Source organism: Lonchura striata, chromosome 4 (genome assembly GCF_050655825.1).
Source record: "Lonchura striata isolate lonStrDom1 chromosome 4, ASM5065582v1, whole genome shotgun sequence".
Taxonomy (NCBI): Eukaryota; Metazoa; Chordata; class Aves; order Passeriformes; family Estrildidae; genus Lonchura; species Lonchura striata.
In genome coordinates, this window is record NC_140706.1 from 60,942,239 (window position 1) to 60,959,811 (window position 17,573).

A 17,573-nucleotide genomic window follows, 5' to 3' on the forward strand; every position below is an offset into this window, starting at 1 on the left:
TCTGAAGTTAGGATGTTATGGGATTCCACAAAGCTTATTTTTTTTAAGGCAAAACAGGTAATGATAGAGTTTGATGTTAAAATTCATGAAACAGACTATCTAAATAGGCTTGTTCAGAAATATGGGCAGGAAAGGAAACAATACACCAGGGTAATTCAGCACTCAAGACAGATTGATCAGAGGGAGCAGAAAAAGATATAGTTAGAACTGAAGACTGAATAAATTCTCAAGCTGTTTAGTATTATTCTGGAAAACTATGGCTGGCTGTGACAAGAAGGTTCTGAAGACTTAACAGAAGAAAGGGTGATCAAGGTCACATTTGTGACACTAGAAAAATACTACACTGAAAGTTGTTGACTTTTTGTCAACAAGAGAAACAGATAAAAAGAAAAACAAGGAGGGGGGAGACATAGCGCAGAAACAAGCTATCTATGCTTTTCAAATTTGAGTTAAGTTTTGAATTTACCCCAAAATCTGCACAGAGAATTTAAAATTTATTTTAAAACTCGATGGAAAAATATGTTAAATTTCTTTTACACTAGGACATGCCCTCTCTCAAAAACCTAGTGTCTAAAAGCAACATTTATATAGATGTTTTCTCTTCAACTCCTATACTGTTTGCTCAGATTACCAGCCCAAATAAGTTTTTTATATTTTTAACATTGTAGTTCTGGTCTAACAGATGCAAGGCTGTATTGTTTTGGTTTCAGAAATAATTTTCAACAATAGAAAACAAAATTGAGATCCAAGAATGCCTTTTTTTCCCCTATTTATTTTTTTTTCTTTTTAGTGATGCTGCCAAAAGCATAAAGAATGCAGTCAGCCTCTTGAAAGCAAAGTAACTCCCCGGGCACTGCTTGTCAAGACTCTTCAGAGCATTCTCTTCGGTGGATTCTCAGACACGGAGGACGGGCTGTCTGTTATTGACATTGCTGCCATGGCTGTGGAGTAGAGGAGCTACTGGGGGTGTGCATCACACGCACACCTGGACCTTTGCAACTCCACGTGGGTAACTTCTGTGCCTTCTGCTTTACTTGTTTTTGTGAGCAAGGTTGCCCTTACGATTACGAGCAGCACTTTTGCTGCTCTTCTCAGCAGAGATCACTCTTTATGTCAGACTCTCATAGTCTTTGTAGAACAGAGACTTTTGAAGCACTTTCCTGAGATATCTAAAATGTCCTGGGTGTGTTGCTCGTGATTTGGTACATGAGGGTGAGGTTTTCACTGCTAGTGGTGCCTATTTGTACGTTTAAAAGATAATTCACTTTATAAATGCCTGTAAGCAACTTCCAATTTCCTTTTGGCATGTCAACAATATAACAAATTAGGAAGAAACAAATTACAATTTAATACAACTTCCCAGTTGGCAAGAATAAAAATACTCTCAGGAGGCTGCAGACTAACAGGGTATAAGAGATTGGTTGAAAATAGGATGCAGTAGTCAGATCTGACTAGCGAATCTAAGCAGGATACTGAAGATAAAGAGGGACTCTTTGGAAGGCAGAGAAAATTGTGTCTTACTTCTCGATTGCTCTCTCCTGTAGTGTCAAACACCCTTCAAATTATTTAAAATTAAGACTATTTCTCATCACCTGTAGCATGTTAGCGAGAGAGCTGATTTCTTCTTCCTTACTTACTCTCTCTGTTACTAATTCCTGCAATTGTATTGAGTTGTTCAATGGACTAAGGATTAAATATAAAATTATCTGAATTTTAAGTTTCGTTCTATTAACTTAAAAATAATTAATTTTAAATTCTCAGCTATATGAAAGGCTTTCGCCTTAGACTAATTTCTTGGTGTTTTACAACTGCATGAACTTCACAAGAAAGAGCTTCTAGTACTTAGATGAATGCCACTTGTCCACACAGATGTTTTCTAATCTATTTGAAATTATTTAAACAAAGTTACTTATTATGCTCTGTCAATAGCTGCTGTGCAATTAATTTTTTTCCAGTTTCCAAACTATAAGACTCTTCTGCTTATGTGGCCACACAGGTCACACATCTCCTTATCCCCAAAGGGATGAGTTTAACCTCTTGAACGAAATATCTTCTGTTGTCTTCTCTAAGCTTAAATTAGATTGTTTTTAAGATGGTCAAAAGAATGTTTCTTCTTGCCCTAGGACCCTTTTTGAGTTTGGTATCAGGAACACTCTGAACCTTCCTTGTTAAAATAAAATATGAAGAAAAATCCCTTTAATTACAGTAATTTGCCTTGTTAAAGAAAATTGCGCAAAGACTCTGTAATGTATCAGACTGTGCCTCAGTTTCTGTACCAGCACATATATGAAACTGAACAGTTTTATATTCCTAAGGCAAGGCTGGACTGGACAGGCATAATGGGCATTCCTCATTTCTTAGGGGTCTAGGACTGTGTATAGAGTTCTCCTGTTCTCCATGACATTCTCCCTGAGGGTCCATCCTTGGATCTGTGTGTAATCATTGAGAAAATTGAGGGTAGGGAAGAGTTTCTGTAAGAGAAAGGCTGACATAAACTACAAAGAGTTGATAAAAGAGGAGCAACTGGAGGCTACTATAATCATTACTAGTATGAAGAAAGTCATCAAGGAATGATTGCTCATTGTCCCACTTTTCAGAACAAAAATTTGGGAACTAATTTGTTGCAGACATTAGGTGTAATCTAATCTGCTAAAAAGATGGAGAAATTATTCTCATTCATTTTTTAAATCTCACACATTGATGATATTTTTGAACTTTTCCTTTTTGTCTCCATTGCAGTTCCCATACAGAAATTTGTTTTGAAAGGATCCTTGAAGATGACCCCTGACAGATTCCATGGATTTCATCACTCTACGTTGTTCCATAGCATAGTACCACCTTAATTTAGATATTTTTTAACTACGTGATTTGAGTGATAAAAATGTAAACTGTGCATAAAATCAATACCCCATCATTTTTGCAGTTACAAATCATATATACACCTATAAATATGGTGTGCAATTTCCCTCTGCTATTTCTGGATGGCTCTAACTTTATATGAGCTTAATTGCATTATTTAATTATTTGCATTCTATTTTGTTATTTAGTAAGCTTCTAGTTTGGATAAGAAATAATGAGGAGTCTTTCAGAATGCAGATTAATGCAGGATTTTTTTTCCTCTGGCTGACATTTCCTATAGACCGACTGTACAAATGTCATCTGGCAAAATAATATTTGTCACAAATGGATTAGCATGAGGAGTAAAGTATAAAAATATTTTAAACAAAACCAACTTGTGTGTTTCTCTGTTTCATTTTTTTATGGAAGAGCTGTATTTTCACACCATTTCTAATCCAGAAATCATGGCACAGATCTCTTCATCACTGACCCCTTGGGCAGGATGTGGCCAAAGCTTTGACAGAGCAGGCAGTGCAAAGGGTCACATAACACTATGCAATTCTGTTTGAGCCTGCAGATTTGAAAGCAGGCTCAGCCATGGAATAGGAGGTATTTTCCCATGATCCATTATCTCACTGAGATTTAAATAAAACATTGGGAAGCGAAACAAGTTGAGAGTTCTTTGGAGAATGACAGGAACAAACCAAGTAAGTAAAGAATCATTGCTTTGGCATCAGCAGGGCTCTTGTTTGCCAGTCTTCCTGAGCTAACAACTTCCTGCAAAACAACTGGTAGGGAATACAGTCATCCTAATGACAAAATGCTCTGAAGAAGTAACCTTAAAATGTTTAGTTTTGTACCTGGCAGTTTGTAAATTACCACAATACTGTTAAACACAAAAGCCATCAGCTGCAATTTCTTCAAATTCCAACTTCAGCTGTTGCTTTATTATCAGTGTAAGAAAATTGTCTAGAAATCAAGTTGCTATTGCCAGTCCAACTCTTTCTATGGAGGCTCTCAGAGATAGGAACTTTTCCTACATGGGATGTCTTCTGTTGTCAGCTCAGTGTGAAATGAATGCTGCTGCATTCCAAGTCATAGCAGAATCAGGATTTTACAATGGCTCTAGGATTTCTACAGCCAAAAGAGCTGCAGCTTCTGGGTGTCTTTGTACTCAACATGAACACCGTTTTATTTTTAACAGAGGTGATCCAAATTGAAGAAATGCTGCTTTCAAAATATTCAAATCAGACAACACCAAGTCAGCTCTGATGCCAAGAAAGTCCCTTTCTTCTCTCTCATCTCTTTCTCTTGTTTTTAGTCCACTCTCTTTTCCTTCCCCTGCTCAGCTTTTGAATTGAGGTGTCCCTCAGCTCAAAGGAACTAGTCTTCAGTTTGATGTTTTGAAACCTTGCCTGGCCTCAGACAAGTGGATATAATAGCTCAGCCCCTTGTAGGGATGAGAGATAAAACAATGTCCAGGGGAGCCCAAATTCCTTCAATCCCCATCCATGCAAACAGAGCACTTAACCTACACCATCACCTCAGTGACGAGATCCTTTATGTTTAGCACTTTCTCTGGATAGTTTAATATGAAGTAATTCCATTAATGTTTCATACTCTTGTTTCATTAATTTTTTGAAGGAAGAATGTATTATTAAATGTTCAGTCCCTTCTCTCTTATCAGTTCAATTAAAGTACAGGAAAAATGCAAAAATGCAAAAACGTCCTCCAGCAAAATTGGAGTTAACAGCTGATATTTTGAGGATTAAAAAGGCCATGAAAACCCCAAAAACCAAAAGATTTTCAAGATTCTTTTATATATCTCACACAGAGAAAACAAACAAAAAAAAAAAAGGGCAGTTACTATTTTGTTATCAAAGAACAATGTTTCAGCTCATAATTGTAAATTGTAAATGTGACACAAGGTCTGCTCTTTAAAATAAGTATTTTTCTTGATTACTTTCCAAAATGTATTCAGCCCTTCCTTCCCAAGATGGCCTTTGTCTCTGCTCTCAATTCATTATCCAGTCTCTCCACTTGCTAGTTTTTTGTCCCTTTCCCATTTCCACATACCATTTTAAAATTCCAGGGTTGCTACCTAATTGTTCCAATGTGATAATTTTTAATGCTGTTTATTACCACTATTTATTTACTTAAGATGCTCTATGTGTGATATAACTGCATGAGTGGTGTGTTTCCAATGAGCACCATGTCTCTTTATTTCTAAATATTGGACTGTGGTATATTCATTCTACTCTCCATAATTCAGTTGACTTTCTAGTTAGATGACACAGTTAGAATGAGCCCACCTTAGCACAAGAATGCTGTTTTAAACTACTGATAGTTTTGTGAAATTAGTCTATGAGTCTTATGATAGCTATGGTATATCCCAAATTACTGGGAATAGGATTCTTTCTATGGTGGGTGGTAGAGGGACTTGAACTGGGATCTGACAGTAAAAAATGCTCCAGTATTACTTTGATAAAAGCAAGATTCATGAAAAAGCCAGTTTCACTAGGACTTAACCGCATATGATGTGGCTGGGTAATGGCACCAGCTGCTCAAGGGCCTCGTGATCCGTGCACAAATGGAGTAATTCTGTCCCAATAAACCTTTACTGCAGTGTCCTGCACAAAAGCAGTTTCCCTCTGGATTCTGCTATCTACAGCCCTTCCCCAAAGCAGTAAGATTGTCAGAGTTCCTCAGAGCTGGTTCCTTCTATTCCTACTCGGATTCCAGAACCCTCAAATTCTCTCCATTCACCCCCACTTCCCTACATGTGGTTCTTTTCCCTGCCTTTCCTGCATCCTATATAGCACAAGCAAAGATGTACAGTATTTTGTTTTGGATTTTTTTTTTTTAATATGCTATGCCTAATGAGAGCCTATATTCCTGTGTGTATGTTACAGAGTGTTCTGTGTAATGCCAATCATTCCTTTGACTTTATTGCCATACTTGCGAAAAACTTTCAAATTAATGAGTTTTTTTACCCATGTGAGCAAAAAATGAAGAGATGCCATTTAAGCCCAGTGAGTTGTGCAGCAGGCAGAGGAATAAGCATAGGGTTGTTTATGGATTTGACTGACTTACAGCTTGTTACACAATTAAAATAGTGAAGGAATATTCTTGTTTTACCTTTTAATATAGCACTGTGCTGTACAATATTTTCATCTACTGGAAATGTTTTTTATAAAGTATGGATAAAGCATGTATATTTTAAAAAAATTCCCACTTTTGTAAGTCAGTGCATCAGTGACAGTTGAAAACACTTTATGAAACAATGTATTAACTCAGTAAAATACAAATGAAAACTGTATATTAATTGCTTTATGTGCCCTCCTATACTCATGTTTTATTAACTTATTAATATTATCAAGTATCAAATGTAATATTCCTTCAAATAAAGCACTAATTTTACTTGGTTTATGAAAATAAATGAGCATTTCAGATTAGCATTTTGATTTTGCATGAAAGCACATAATGTTTTTTTCTTGCATTCCCTGATTGTTTCAAGGGCATTTTATCATACCATAAAGCTGAAGACTCTTTCGTCTTTCTTCAGATAAAGTTGCTAATTACTCTTAATTTTACATGATATTTAAAGACTTTAGCATTTCTTATTACCATCAGAACGAACATTATTCAGATTAGGAACATAATATATTGGGTTTTTTTATTGTTTCTCTTACAAAGTAGAGTGATGACATACTCCACCACCACCTCATTCCCTTCCCTGACTAGAATTTTATCAGAGTACAAATGTTAGAAAGCTCAATGAAAATATAGTTTAATGCAGCCAGTTAAATTGCCTGAGAGGAAACCGTGCATACAGCTTTTTTAAAGCCTTTCCCCTCAGGCCATTAACTAAGAAACTGGTCACTAACTGCTGGTAACAAACCATTTTGGAAGGATTATTGCTATTACCAGAATTCAGTGGTTTATGGCTACAGTTTGTTAAAGACATGAGGAGCTGTAACATGGATGAGCCCAAAGTAGTGGAAAAATCCTTCTTTTCCCTTGTGATTAACAATAGTTTTTCTTCCAGTCCAGATGTCTTGAACAGTGGTTTCATTATTTCTCATATGTCCCAATGCTGTAAAAAAGGCTTTTCATTATGGCCAGGATTCAAATGAAAGGAGTGAAACTATAATACTGACTTCTGGGAAAGTACAGCTCTTGTAGAAGCCACAAAGCTTTAGCGATTTCCAAGAATTGTATCTGCCACAAAGAACTGGCGGAACAACACAGAGCAGCTTTCCCTTCCTGTGATCAGCCTGATGAAGGCATCACCACTACTGAACACACCAACAAGGTTTTAGGTTCCTTTTACATAATTTTCTAGCTTAAATTTTAGGTGTAAGAAAGGAGTTTTGATCAGTGTGTTTATAGCAGTCCTCAGTTCAATTTTCTAATTTCTGTAATTCACGTAATCTATATAGTATTAGCAAAGATGGCTCAGCCTCATTGGTAATGGAAAGTACAGGATTCTAGGAAGTTCAGCACTTAATTAGGAAAAGTTCTGTGGAGATCCAAAAATCTTTATTTTATTATTTTTCTTCTTTTTTTTTTTTTTTTTTTTTAAGGAACTCCATCTAAGAAGATATTTTGACAGCTTAGTTGTACAAATGATAGTGAGTTAGAATGCAGATTACAAACATATTATTTGCATGGCAAATGTGTTTTTCACTCTATTCTATCCCCCTCCATCTTTTAATTAAAAAAAAAATCCTAGATCAGAACATATCATTAGCTGTGCTTCTTAGTGAACCTGACTTTTCTCAAGAAATTTACATCTTTCTCTCATTTTCTGTTAAGGTTTCTTACCCTGTTTTCTCACCTAAAGAATTATAATGAGGTAGAGAGAATGAGATCTATGGGGAAAGCAGTGGACCTAGAGACTAAAGGTAAAAGGATGATTGATGGTATGAAATTACCATAAAAGTACAATCAGGATCAGATTTTAAAATGAATTTTTAAGCAGCCTAAGAGATACTCTTTGATTTGTAGTCTGGTGGAATGGATAATGTCTCATTCAGTGGATAAAGTTTCTCACTGTGTGACTTGAGCTTTTTCTGATCTTTCTGACTGGGAGTAAAATGGAACCAAAGCATAAAGTGGTTTTTAATGCTGAAAATATCAAAAGCAATATTCTTAATGTCAAAACCTAGACGTAGCAGGTGAGAAAAGAAAAATAAATATAAGATAATTGCAGTGTTGATATTATTGTATAAAAGACACTATCGTCTTCAGCACCCTCTTGGATCTATAAAAATATTTTAAACATAAGTAAGTAAAGGGTCAGATATTTATGTTGAAATGGAAAACCTCATGATCTTTAAACACTTTAAGTATTTTTGAATTTGTTAAATCAATTTTCAATCTAAGACAAATACTATAATTTATGTCTGAACAACACATGACATATATTGCAATCTCTATATAACTAACAATTTACAGTATAATTGGTGGCTTGGCAAAAACAGAACTTAGTGGGTATTTAAGAGCATAAAATATTCAGTAAAATTATTCATATATAATTGCATCAAATATTAAATTTACAGAAGTTGAAAGCTGAAATTAGGACATTTTACACTTTCTAATTTAGTGCATTCTCAGGAGGCATCTTATTGGCTCTGTAGGATTGATGTTAGAAAGCATTATATTGTTGACAGGCTTTTTTTAAAAACCAAAATTTTTTCAATAACAAATCCTTTTTTTTTCTTCTACCACTCACAGTTTCATTTATTTAATTTAGAGGATTTAATTCTGATAGTAAATTTTTGAATAAGAATACTTTTTTTTTTAGCTAATTCACTCCTTTCATGTTAAAGGACATTTATGATTAATTTTTTTCCTACTATATATAATGTATATATGTATATATCTTTACGCAATAAAGATGCTCATATATACCATTTTTATGTATAACCACAAAGGATTTATTTTATTACATGGATCCTTATTATATGGCTGGATATTGTGATATTAAAATTTCAGAAAATATTTTAAAATAGTTTAGCATTATAAAAAAAAACCCCAAGATTTCCAACAGTTGCTTCTTATGACAGTTTTCATTTTTTTCCCTCCTCCTGACAGTTCCCATAATGACTTTAATCATATAGTCTGGAAATGGAGCAGGTTACTGAACAGCAACAAACTCACTGGTCAATGTCGGTGTCACTTTTCTGGGAGCAGGACTTTTTGAGCATCAAGGAACTAATTTTAACAGCCTGCTGGAAAAAGTGTTAAGTGCATTAACTCCCTGTCAATCACATTTTTAGCATGCTGGCCAAATTATTATTATTATTTAGCTCAAGACATTCTATTGAAACTTATTTGTATGGTATTCTTATCTGTGTACCTTATGTGACTAATGATGATTGTTTATGGAGAGGTGCCTGTCCAATTATTTTTGAAGGAACACAAGAATGCAGAATGACTGGAAGCATCAGGTTTTTGCCAGAGAATGCCTCAGGTAAGAGGAGAATGGCTAGAGGCTATAAGGAATCACAAGAGACAAGTCAGAGTCGTAAATTGGAAAACTGACATATCTCATCTAATATACTTGCTAACTAGGCCTTTAAAAACCTTGACATTTAACTAAGTTTGTGGAAAAGTTATATATTTTGTCCTTTTCTATTGGCTATAACTCATTAATATGATGAACTGAGATGTTTATAATCATTATCAGCATTAGCTGACTAGCATACGGGATCATTTAGAGATACAGTTAAGCACCTAACAACTGCTCAGTTGTTTGTGTAGGTTGTGCCTTTTTCAAAGTCGAGTCAGTCAAAAATGATATTGCAAGTTATTTACCCTTTTGGTACTTCAGTGTGTGAAATAGGATGAAAGAATGCTGGTATTCAGCTGAGGCATTTAAATAATGCTTTGGAAGTCCTGGTCTGCTTAGAACACACTGCAATCCTTACCGTAAACCAGAAATTTCTGATGGTTTCAAGAAAAAAAGGTAATACAAAAACAAACTTTGCTGTGAATGCTGCCAATTAACTCAAAATGATTTAAATATGTTAGGGGCTTAACTTTTTTCCTGGTGAAAATAAACTTTGTCTTTGCCAATTAATGTTCTGAGGATGAGACCGTTAATGGGTAATTAAATACCTACCCTGCCCTGATTCTGATGCTATGTCAACAGATTTTTATATAGGGGGGGAAATATCTAATTTATATGTAAAAAAGTAAACCAACAAAAATTTAAGCCATGGAATTCTGTGAAATGAACAACAAAAGGAACTCACTTCACCATGAAAAGTGGAGATGATCACATAAAAAGCAGAAGGAGGCACTGTAGCTCAATAGCTAGATAAGAGTATGTTTTCATTTCTGAAGAGCTCTCCTCTCTAAGGAATAAAATTAAAACAATATACTTTGCAGGCCAGCATTTCTATTCTTAGGGATTGCTGTAATTTTTTCAAAAAGCAGAGAAAATATGAAGAGAGCTAGTCAATGGAGGGAAGGGGAAGCTATTAAGGATTGTTTTCCCAGGGCAGGAAGATGAAATTCAGTAGGAAGTGGCATTTTGACAAGCACTTTGTATTTCCAACCAAAATGGAATCTTGCTCATTTAGTGCAACTGGAAAACAATTAATTGAGGAACACCCCCCCTACATTTTAATCTTACACATGAGAAACTGTATTGACTTTTAGAGGATTTGAGTTAAGTCTACCAGCACTAGGAATTCATTCCTTTTACCTAATGTATTTTGGAGCATGAATAAATTATACGGCTACATATTACAGTAGGAGAGAAAATGACTACTACAGCTCAGGCTGTGTGACGTTTGCCATGCTATCCCCATTTTCCGCTCATAACTTTCTGAAAACTTCTGGCTGCTGGGTGAAATTTTTCATAGTTTAGGTCTCTGTTGGACGAAAATTATTTTTTGAAAGTTAGAGGGACTTTTTCCATTATTTCTGGATAAGTGTGAATAAAAACATATAGCCCATCAGGCAGTCTTGTTTCTTCTGCACTGCACTGTCATCCAAATGGAAAGGGGATCATTTTATGGGAATCTGGGGACTGCAAATGAGTAATTTCATGTCTGCTCAAATAGTTGCTTAGTTTGAAAACAATGAAAATCTTAGAGGAATTTCCAGGTTCATCCACTGTACTGCTGAATTCCTAAGCTCTTTTTCCTCAGCATGTTTTTTCAGGTGATAACCACACAAACTTGTCAAACATAATGTTCTTTATCTCATCACTTATGATCAACAATTACTTGGCAATATTTTGCCTGGTCTGAGATCACTGAAGGATGTGTGCTGGGTCATATTCAAGTAAACCTTCAGATGTAGTGCAATGAAATCCAAAGGGACCAGAAAACACATGGAACCTTCACATTTTAAATGAACATTCGCACATACAATTTCTTGACCTACTAGGGTGTATGGGAAGAGAACAAGAGTATAACCATTTCTAAGTCCTCCTTAATTCTGTCATAGATGAATGTTTAAGGGTGAGGAAGACAGAATGAGCAGCCATGGCACCCCTTATGGCATTGTGGCTCCGTTTCCAAACTCCATGCACAGGCTGAGCTGTGGGTTGGCAACGCAGTGTGGGAGAATGGAGAGGCAGGGCTGGAAGCTGGATTACGCTCTATGCCTCCCATCCCTCTTTCCCAGCAATACTTCCTTTGTTCCACTGAGCTATGTCTTTCAGTAGGCGAGTGCTGTGGAGCCTCAGAGCTGTGAATCTGGTGCAGAGAAGTGTAATAAAGGCACAGGCAGCAGGTTTTAGATGGAACAAGAGTTGAGATGGAGGATGAGAAGTGAAGGCACATAACCAAGCAAGAGACAGCTGGTAACCTCAGTATCTTTCCCCACAGCAAATTTCTGAGAGCTGAGGTCCAGACACCATTTGATATGTGATTCATGAGTTCTTTATTATTATATAGCTTCATTTTGACTCACTTGAGTCAGTGAGCGCTTGTGCTCGCTTTTGTTCTACGTGTCCAAAACATAAATCAGTATTTCTGTTAAGCAGCTAATGCCATATATTAAAAAAAATATATGGCATTTGTCACCTCATATATGCAGTCCTTGCTAAGGGATGTCAACATGACACAGGGGCAATAGCACTGGGTTTGGTGGACCCTGTCCCTTAACTTGCAGGACAAACTTACTCTAATCACATAACATTCAGTGTCTTAGTTTCCTCATCTGTAGGACTTAGATAAGAATTTTCATTTTATTTTTAAATTCATAAGAACACTTCAGAGAAATAGATGTTACTATTCTAACTTGAATCAGTTATTCCTGAATCCCAAGGAATCCCAAGTCTAGGCAACACCTTTCAGTGGATGAAAAAGGTCACCAGGCTAGGCAGAACATATGAATCTCTGTGAATGGAGCAATTAATTTAATCTACTTATTTTTATCTTTTTTTTCTTCCTTCTCCTATGTTGATACACCTGGCCTTGTTGTGCTTGAAAAATCTAGGCTTGGCCATTTGAATTAACTATTTTGAATATATTTATTTACAAATAATACGCACACACAAACATCTCTGCAGTATCCAAGACAAGAAATACCCAGCTGCCCTCATTCAAATGTTTTGGTCACTTCCTAGTCTCAGTGCATTATTGGCACATGTGTAAGTAATCTATCTGGTTTACAATAGAGTACATCATCCAATGTTATTGGAGAAAACAGTTTTAATAGTCTTCCTTTCTGAAAATAGCTCTGAAACCCTGACATCTCCATTAGGTTCATGTCCATTATACTGAGCTGATCTTTTTCCATAAGGCTGTAAAATTTTCTTTTCTCTTGTTCAGATATTGCTAATAAAGCAGTGCCAAGAGTTACTTTATCTGTGTCTGTAATCTTTAGTGCATCAATGGTGTTATTCAGATATGCCATTTTATTTTTATTGACACTTAAGTGAGTCTTCAAAAGGCAATTGCTTTGTCTTCAAAACTTTCTGTCAGTGTTTCTATGTGCAGTGCAGTCTTGGGATACAATTGTCCAATGCTCGGTATGCCTCAGACTGCATTCATTTTCACTGTTTTGTAAGAATAAATGATTTCTCAGAAAATAATTCCAAGAAGCATACATCCCTTTTCACCAGCAGGAATTGCTTGCAGCAGTATCAAGGAAAGGGTGTCATTTGCTATCTTTAAAAATTGCTTATCCATTGCAGGTTTAATTGCAACAGCCTTCTAGTAAGTGAAACCTTCTCCTATAGCTCAACTAATTTGAATTCAGATGGGTTAGAACAATGTGTAGTTGATATTAAAAAACACAGATTCATTTTAGGAAAGCAGCTGGCCTCAGTTTCCTTTAAACAATTATATTTACCATTCACTCTTTAATAATTATTGTCTTTATAGGTCTTATTTGCAGCTTCCCAGTTCACAGTTTTCTAAAACTCTCTCAAAAAGTTAAAAAAACCCCAAAAACCAAAAAAAACCCATTTATTTACCCTTTCCCAGAATGATCAACACCAGCAAAGAAGTGAGATGTTTTTTAAAGCACCTGCTTTGAGCTTCACCCACATCTGTTTGCTGTGAAATGCACTATTCCCATTTATTGATAAAGAACTGAAGTAGAAGACAATTTACTCCACCTCGTACTGAGGAGTTATGATAGTACTATAAGAAAAGTTGAATTCCCCAATCTTGATAGGAGGTTTAAACAACATATCACACAAAATTATTGACCAGAGATAAACTTGGCTATGGAATTAATAATACTTCTACCATTATGAAGATGAAAAGAACCATGTGTCTTATTTTAATTTTACACTTCTTGGTTTATGTCTTAAAAGTCTCCTTCAAATTGCATGTTTTGGAGTATCTGTATTGGGATTGATTTTTGGGAGACTGCTTCTGGAATACATAGGACTGATGGAAGAAAAATTTTCAACTCAACAGTTTTGAGAGTGGCAGATGCCATTGTGTCTCTGCTTTTACAGCCTCTTTGCAACTATCACTAAGGGTTTGTAGATCTATTGGAAGGATAGAGATGAATAAATAATCTTTGATGTCTGTGAAGCAATTTTTCTTGGATTATTTGCAGATATAAAGAAGCTTCTCTTGTCTAGGTCTGTTAATGAATTACTAGTGGAGATTGTGACTAATTAAAATAACAAACAGGTAGTCATTAAAAAACAAACAAAATAATCAAGCTAAATCTACACAAGCATAGCCTGACTGCAAAAAGTCATAATTTTAGGGAATTAAAGTATTGCCATAATCATTATTATAATCAGCTTACAATAATATTTACATGTTTGTCTGTATCTTATATTAGTTCACTGGCATGTTTGTCCTCCCAGGAAAATTTTACGCCTTTGTAAGAGACATGTTTTTGACTCAAGTCTTTAAATTATCATCCAGGTTTTCCTACTGACCATTAAACTACTGATGCATTGCCTGTGGTAAACATAAAGAAACTTGGTGAAAAATAAGTTTCACCACTTTTTTTTGTGAAAGGTGTCTGTCAGATCAAGGGAACATCACTATTATTGTCTCAGTGGAGAGCAGAATGTTTGACTCAATATCTGGCCATGACTTTTGGGCTGAATTCTTTTGTATCTTGTACCTTGAATTCTCTTGTATCTCTACTGAGAAGTAGAGGAGCACTGTAACACACCTGTGATGAGACCCAACCCATCAACTCTTGGTGTCTGTATTTTTTATTGTGTGATTTCTGTATCATCCAAAATGTTTGAATTGTTAGACAGGGTCACTTGGAGTAGATCTTTGGGCTGGTTCTTACTAAGACATAAACAACTTTCACTCAAAGCATTTTTGGTTCCTGAGCTCCTCTGTGTTTTTCTGACTTCTCACTGTGAGATGTGTTCTTGAGGGTAGTGGAAAAAAGCCACTGGCAGCAGTAGATTTTTTCATCATGTTGGGCTTTCTATGCCCTGACAAGGTTGACAGTCAGCAACTGAATATGCAATGGCTATAAATCTTGCAAAATGATTAGCCAAAGGCTATCATAATTCATACACTCCTAAAGACTGAGAAGTGTTCTACCTAGTTGGGATGCCTTTCCAGATTTAATTCACATTACTCTTTGAGTTAGCCTAATTTGAACAGAGCAGCCACTTTGCAACTGAAAAAACCCCAAACCCCCCACTCTGTGTCTTTTTAAAAAAATCTTTGTAGGCCTATAATTACTGAAAGCTTGACTTTGAAGATCACAAGGATCAGAATATAAAAATATATCATCCTTATAATAGATGTTAATAAAAATATAGAGAAAAAGTGAACTGCAATCCTCGTGTTCCTCCCGACTGCTTCTGCTCAATCTAAATACATTGTTTTCTTGTCTTTGTAGACCTGCAAAATCATTCAAAAGCTGCAGCAGGTTTCTTTTTTTTCCCCACTAAAATGGAGCAGTTAGCAACAGGTAACTAAATCAAATGCCCTTAGCATGCTCTTTACAGTTAGAAAGAGAGACAATAAATAACTTCTAAGAGCCATGTACACTGCTATGCGGCTTTGGTACTTAACTATTTGCTTTTTCTATCTGATTTATGAGGTACTTATAGATTTTACTGGTGCTCAGTGCCAGAAGACTCTGCACACTGAGAATTTCTATGCAGAATCAACACAATGTTTTAGCATTACACAGCAGCAGAGTCAAGTTAACACACCTGGTTTGTGCATCCAAAAGCCATAATACCAACCAAGTGTAGACTTAGACTCTTCAGAGCATATTTTTGTCTCCCTTGTACTAGAGTAAAGCAATCATTTCCCTGAACTAGTGTGTGAGACTTCCCCCATGGTTTTTATATACATGTAAGGTAATTTGGGGTAAGAAAGGAAAGACAACTGGGACTTCAGTTAAGCTAAACTGCAGCTTTGTTGGTGAATAGTTCTATTGACAACCAATGTGTTCACTGGAATTTGGGCAAATCTGACAGCTATTTGGATGTGCACATACAGATCCTCTCCTCAGATGAATTATAACAACTTGTGATTAGATAATATTTAAGAAACTGAATGAAAATGAAAAAATAAAACCTCACAAAATGAATTTAAATTATATGCTTTGAAGATAATTTTGCCTAAGTTACATGTCATCCCCCCGTCAATTTTCATCTGATGGATGCTGGGGGAAGGCAAGGAGGAAGGAGCTATCATCCCACAGAGTGAGAGCTCTGATAGTCCCAGAGCAATTCAGCCCAATGCCCCAGGAGGCTGTGGTGACCTGAGAGCAGAAGCATCATTTTAAATCCTCAGGCACAGGTAGAGGAGTCTCACTAGGCCAGATCCAGTTCAGGAATCATGTTACTGCTGTCAGTGAACAGACAAGAATAGGGAATGTTGGTACTTAATTGTAGTTTGCACTTAATTGCAATTAACATTTTTTCACATGAATTAGTAACATTTTTAATGTGAAGAGGTTATTTTGTAATCCCACTTTTATTTAATACATATCCCCATATGTTATTTGGTTCTTTTAAATAATGTTAATATTCTTTTTAACAGCTTTAAATACAACAGAACATCTTCCTTTTGATTTATAAAATATGCTTATGAGATTAAAATCATGTATGGTATTAAAATACATTAGACTAGTGGAGCCACTGTCAATTAAAAGACTGCTCCAAAACTGCAGGTTTTGGTCTCAACAAAGTCTCTTCTAAAAATCAGTCCTTGAAGCTTCTAGGGGAAGAATCTGGGGCTTTTTCAGTCACCAGGGAGCTGAACTCTGAGCTCTCACTGCTCAGCACAATTCATAGCAGCCTAAATATCTTTATAATTCAAGAATTTCATCTCACCTGAAGTGTCAAAGTAGAATACAAATAGAGAACTGACCTTTAATCAGTAACTCAAACCATAAAACTCCTGTTTGGCAACAATCTGGAAGCAACTGCAAGCTTCCCTGTGAGCAATCCCACCAGGATTGCCAGCAAGCAGATACACACATCCTGTGTGACATGAAGAGACATCAGATTTAGCTCATCTTGAATGCAAAACAGCGTGGCAATGAATCTCCAAAAGGAGAATTTGTGTTTATCTTTGCCAAATGAATGAAGGAAGAAAGCACTCTTGGCTCCAAATATTGCTATTACTCCATAAAAAACAGGGAAATTAATATTTTACATAGATTACAAACAAAAATATGTCTTTTCCATCAGGTGTATTTTACCAGAAGCCATTTCCTCATAACAAAAAGCAAAACTCCAACAACCATAACAACCATTAAAGTCTCCCTAAAATGCACTTAACGGCAATAGCTGCAACATGGATTTTATTGATTTTCATTTAAATAAATTATTTTTATTTAAATAAAAATTTTGATAAGGAAGAAAGGAAATTCTTTCAGTGAAAAGACTGAAAAAGATCCTGTTTCACTGATGCCACAAAAACTAATTCAAAATTACAACAAGAAAAAATTTTGCATTCATTTTTTAGACACAGTTCTCACAAACCAGATATAAACAAAATAATCCCTTGTTGGTGTTGCTTAAAGATAGCCCTGGAAAATGTCTGTATGGTGGACCAAAGTATGCACACAGTGTCTGATAGCTTTATTATGTGTATAAAGAAAAAAAAACTACAGAAGGATGTGCAGTGTAGTATGACTGGGAGAAAAGAGATTTTTAAATTTCTCCACATTTTCTCTGTGAGGCTGTCAATTTGATGGTGGCTTTCAATTTAATTTTGTGACTATGTCTCTTCAGTAAATATTCAGTCCTGCCATAACAGATGATTTGGGATTGCGTTGGTAAGAAGAACTCCAGCTTTCATTTC

At 35.7% G+C, this 17,573-nt stretch overlaps 1 protein-coding gene and 1 long non-coding RNA gene across 2 annotated transcripts in view; one reads left to right on the forward strand and one right to left on the reverse strand.

The window, feature by feature from the left end:
* The window catches only part of LOC146767657 (uncharacterized), a 30,643-nt gene extending 18,773 nt beyond the window's left edge, over positions 1 to 11,870 (forward strand). The window contains exons 3-4 of the long non-coding RNA XR_014955210.1: positions 791 to 1,005; positions 2,740 to 11,870. This is a non-coding gene — a long non-coding RNA (uncharacterized LOC146767657). The remainder of the gene's footprint in view (positions 1 to 790; positions 1,006 to 2,739) is intronic.
* Positions 1 to 17,573, reverse strand: part of TTC29 (tetratricopeptide repeat domain 29) — a 274,748-nt gene that overhangs the window by 139,886 nt on the left and 117,289 nt on the right. The window lies entirely within an intron of this gene.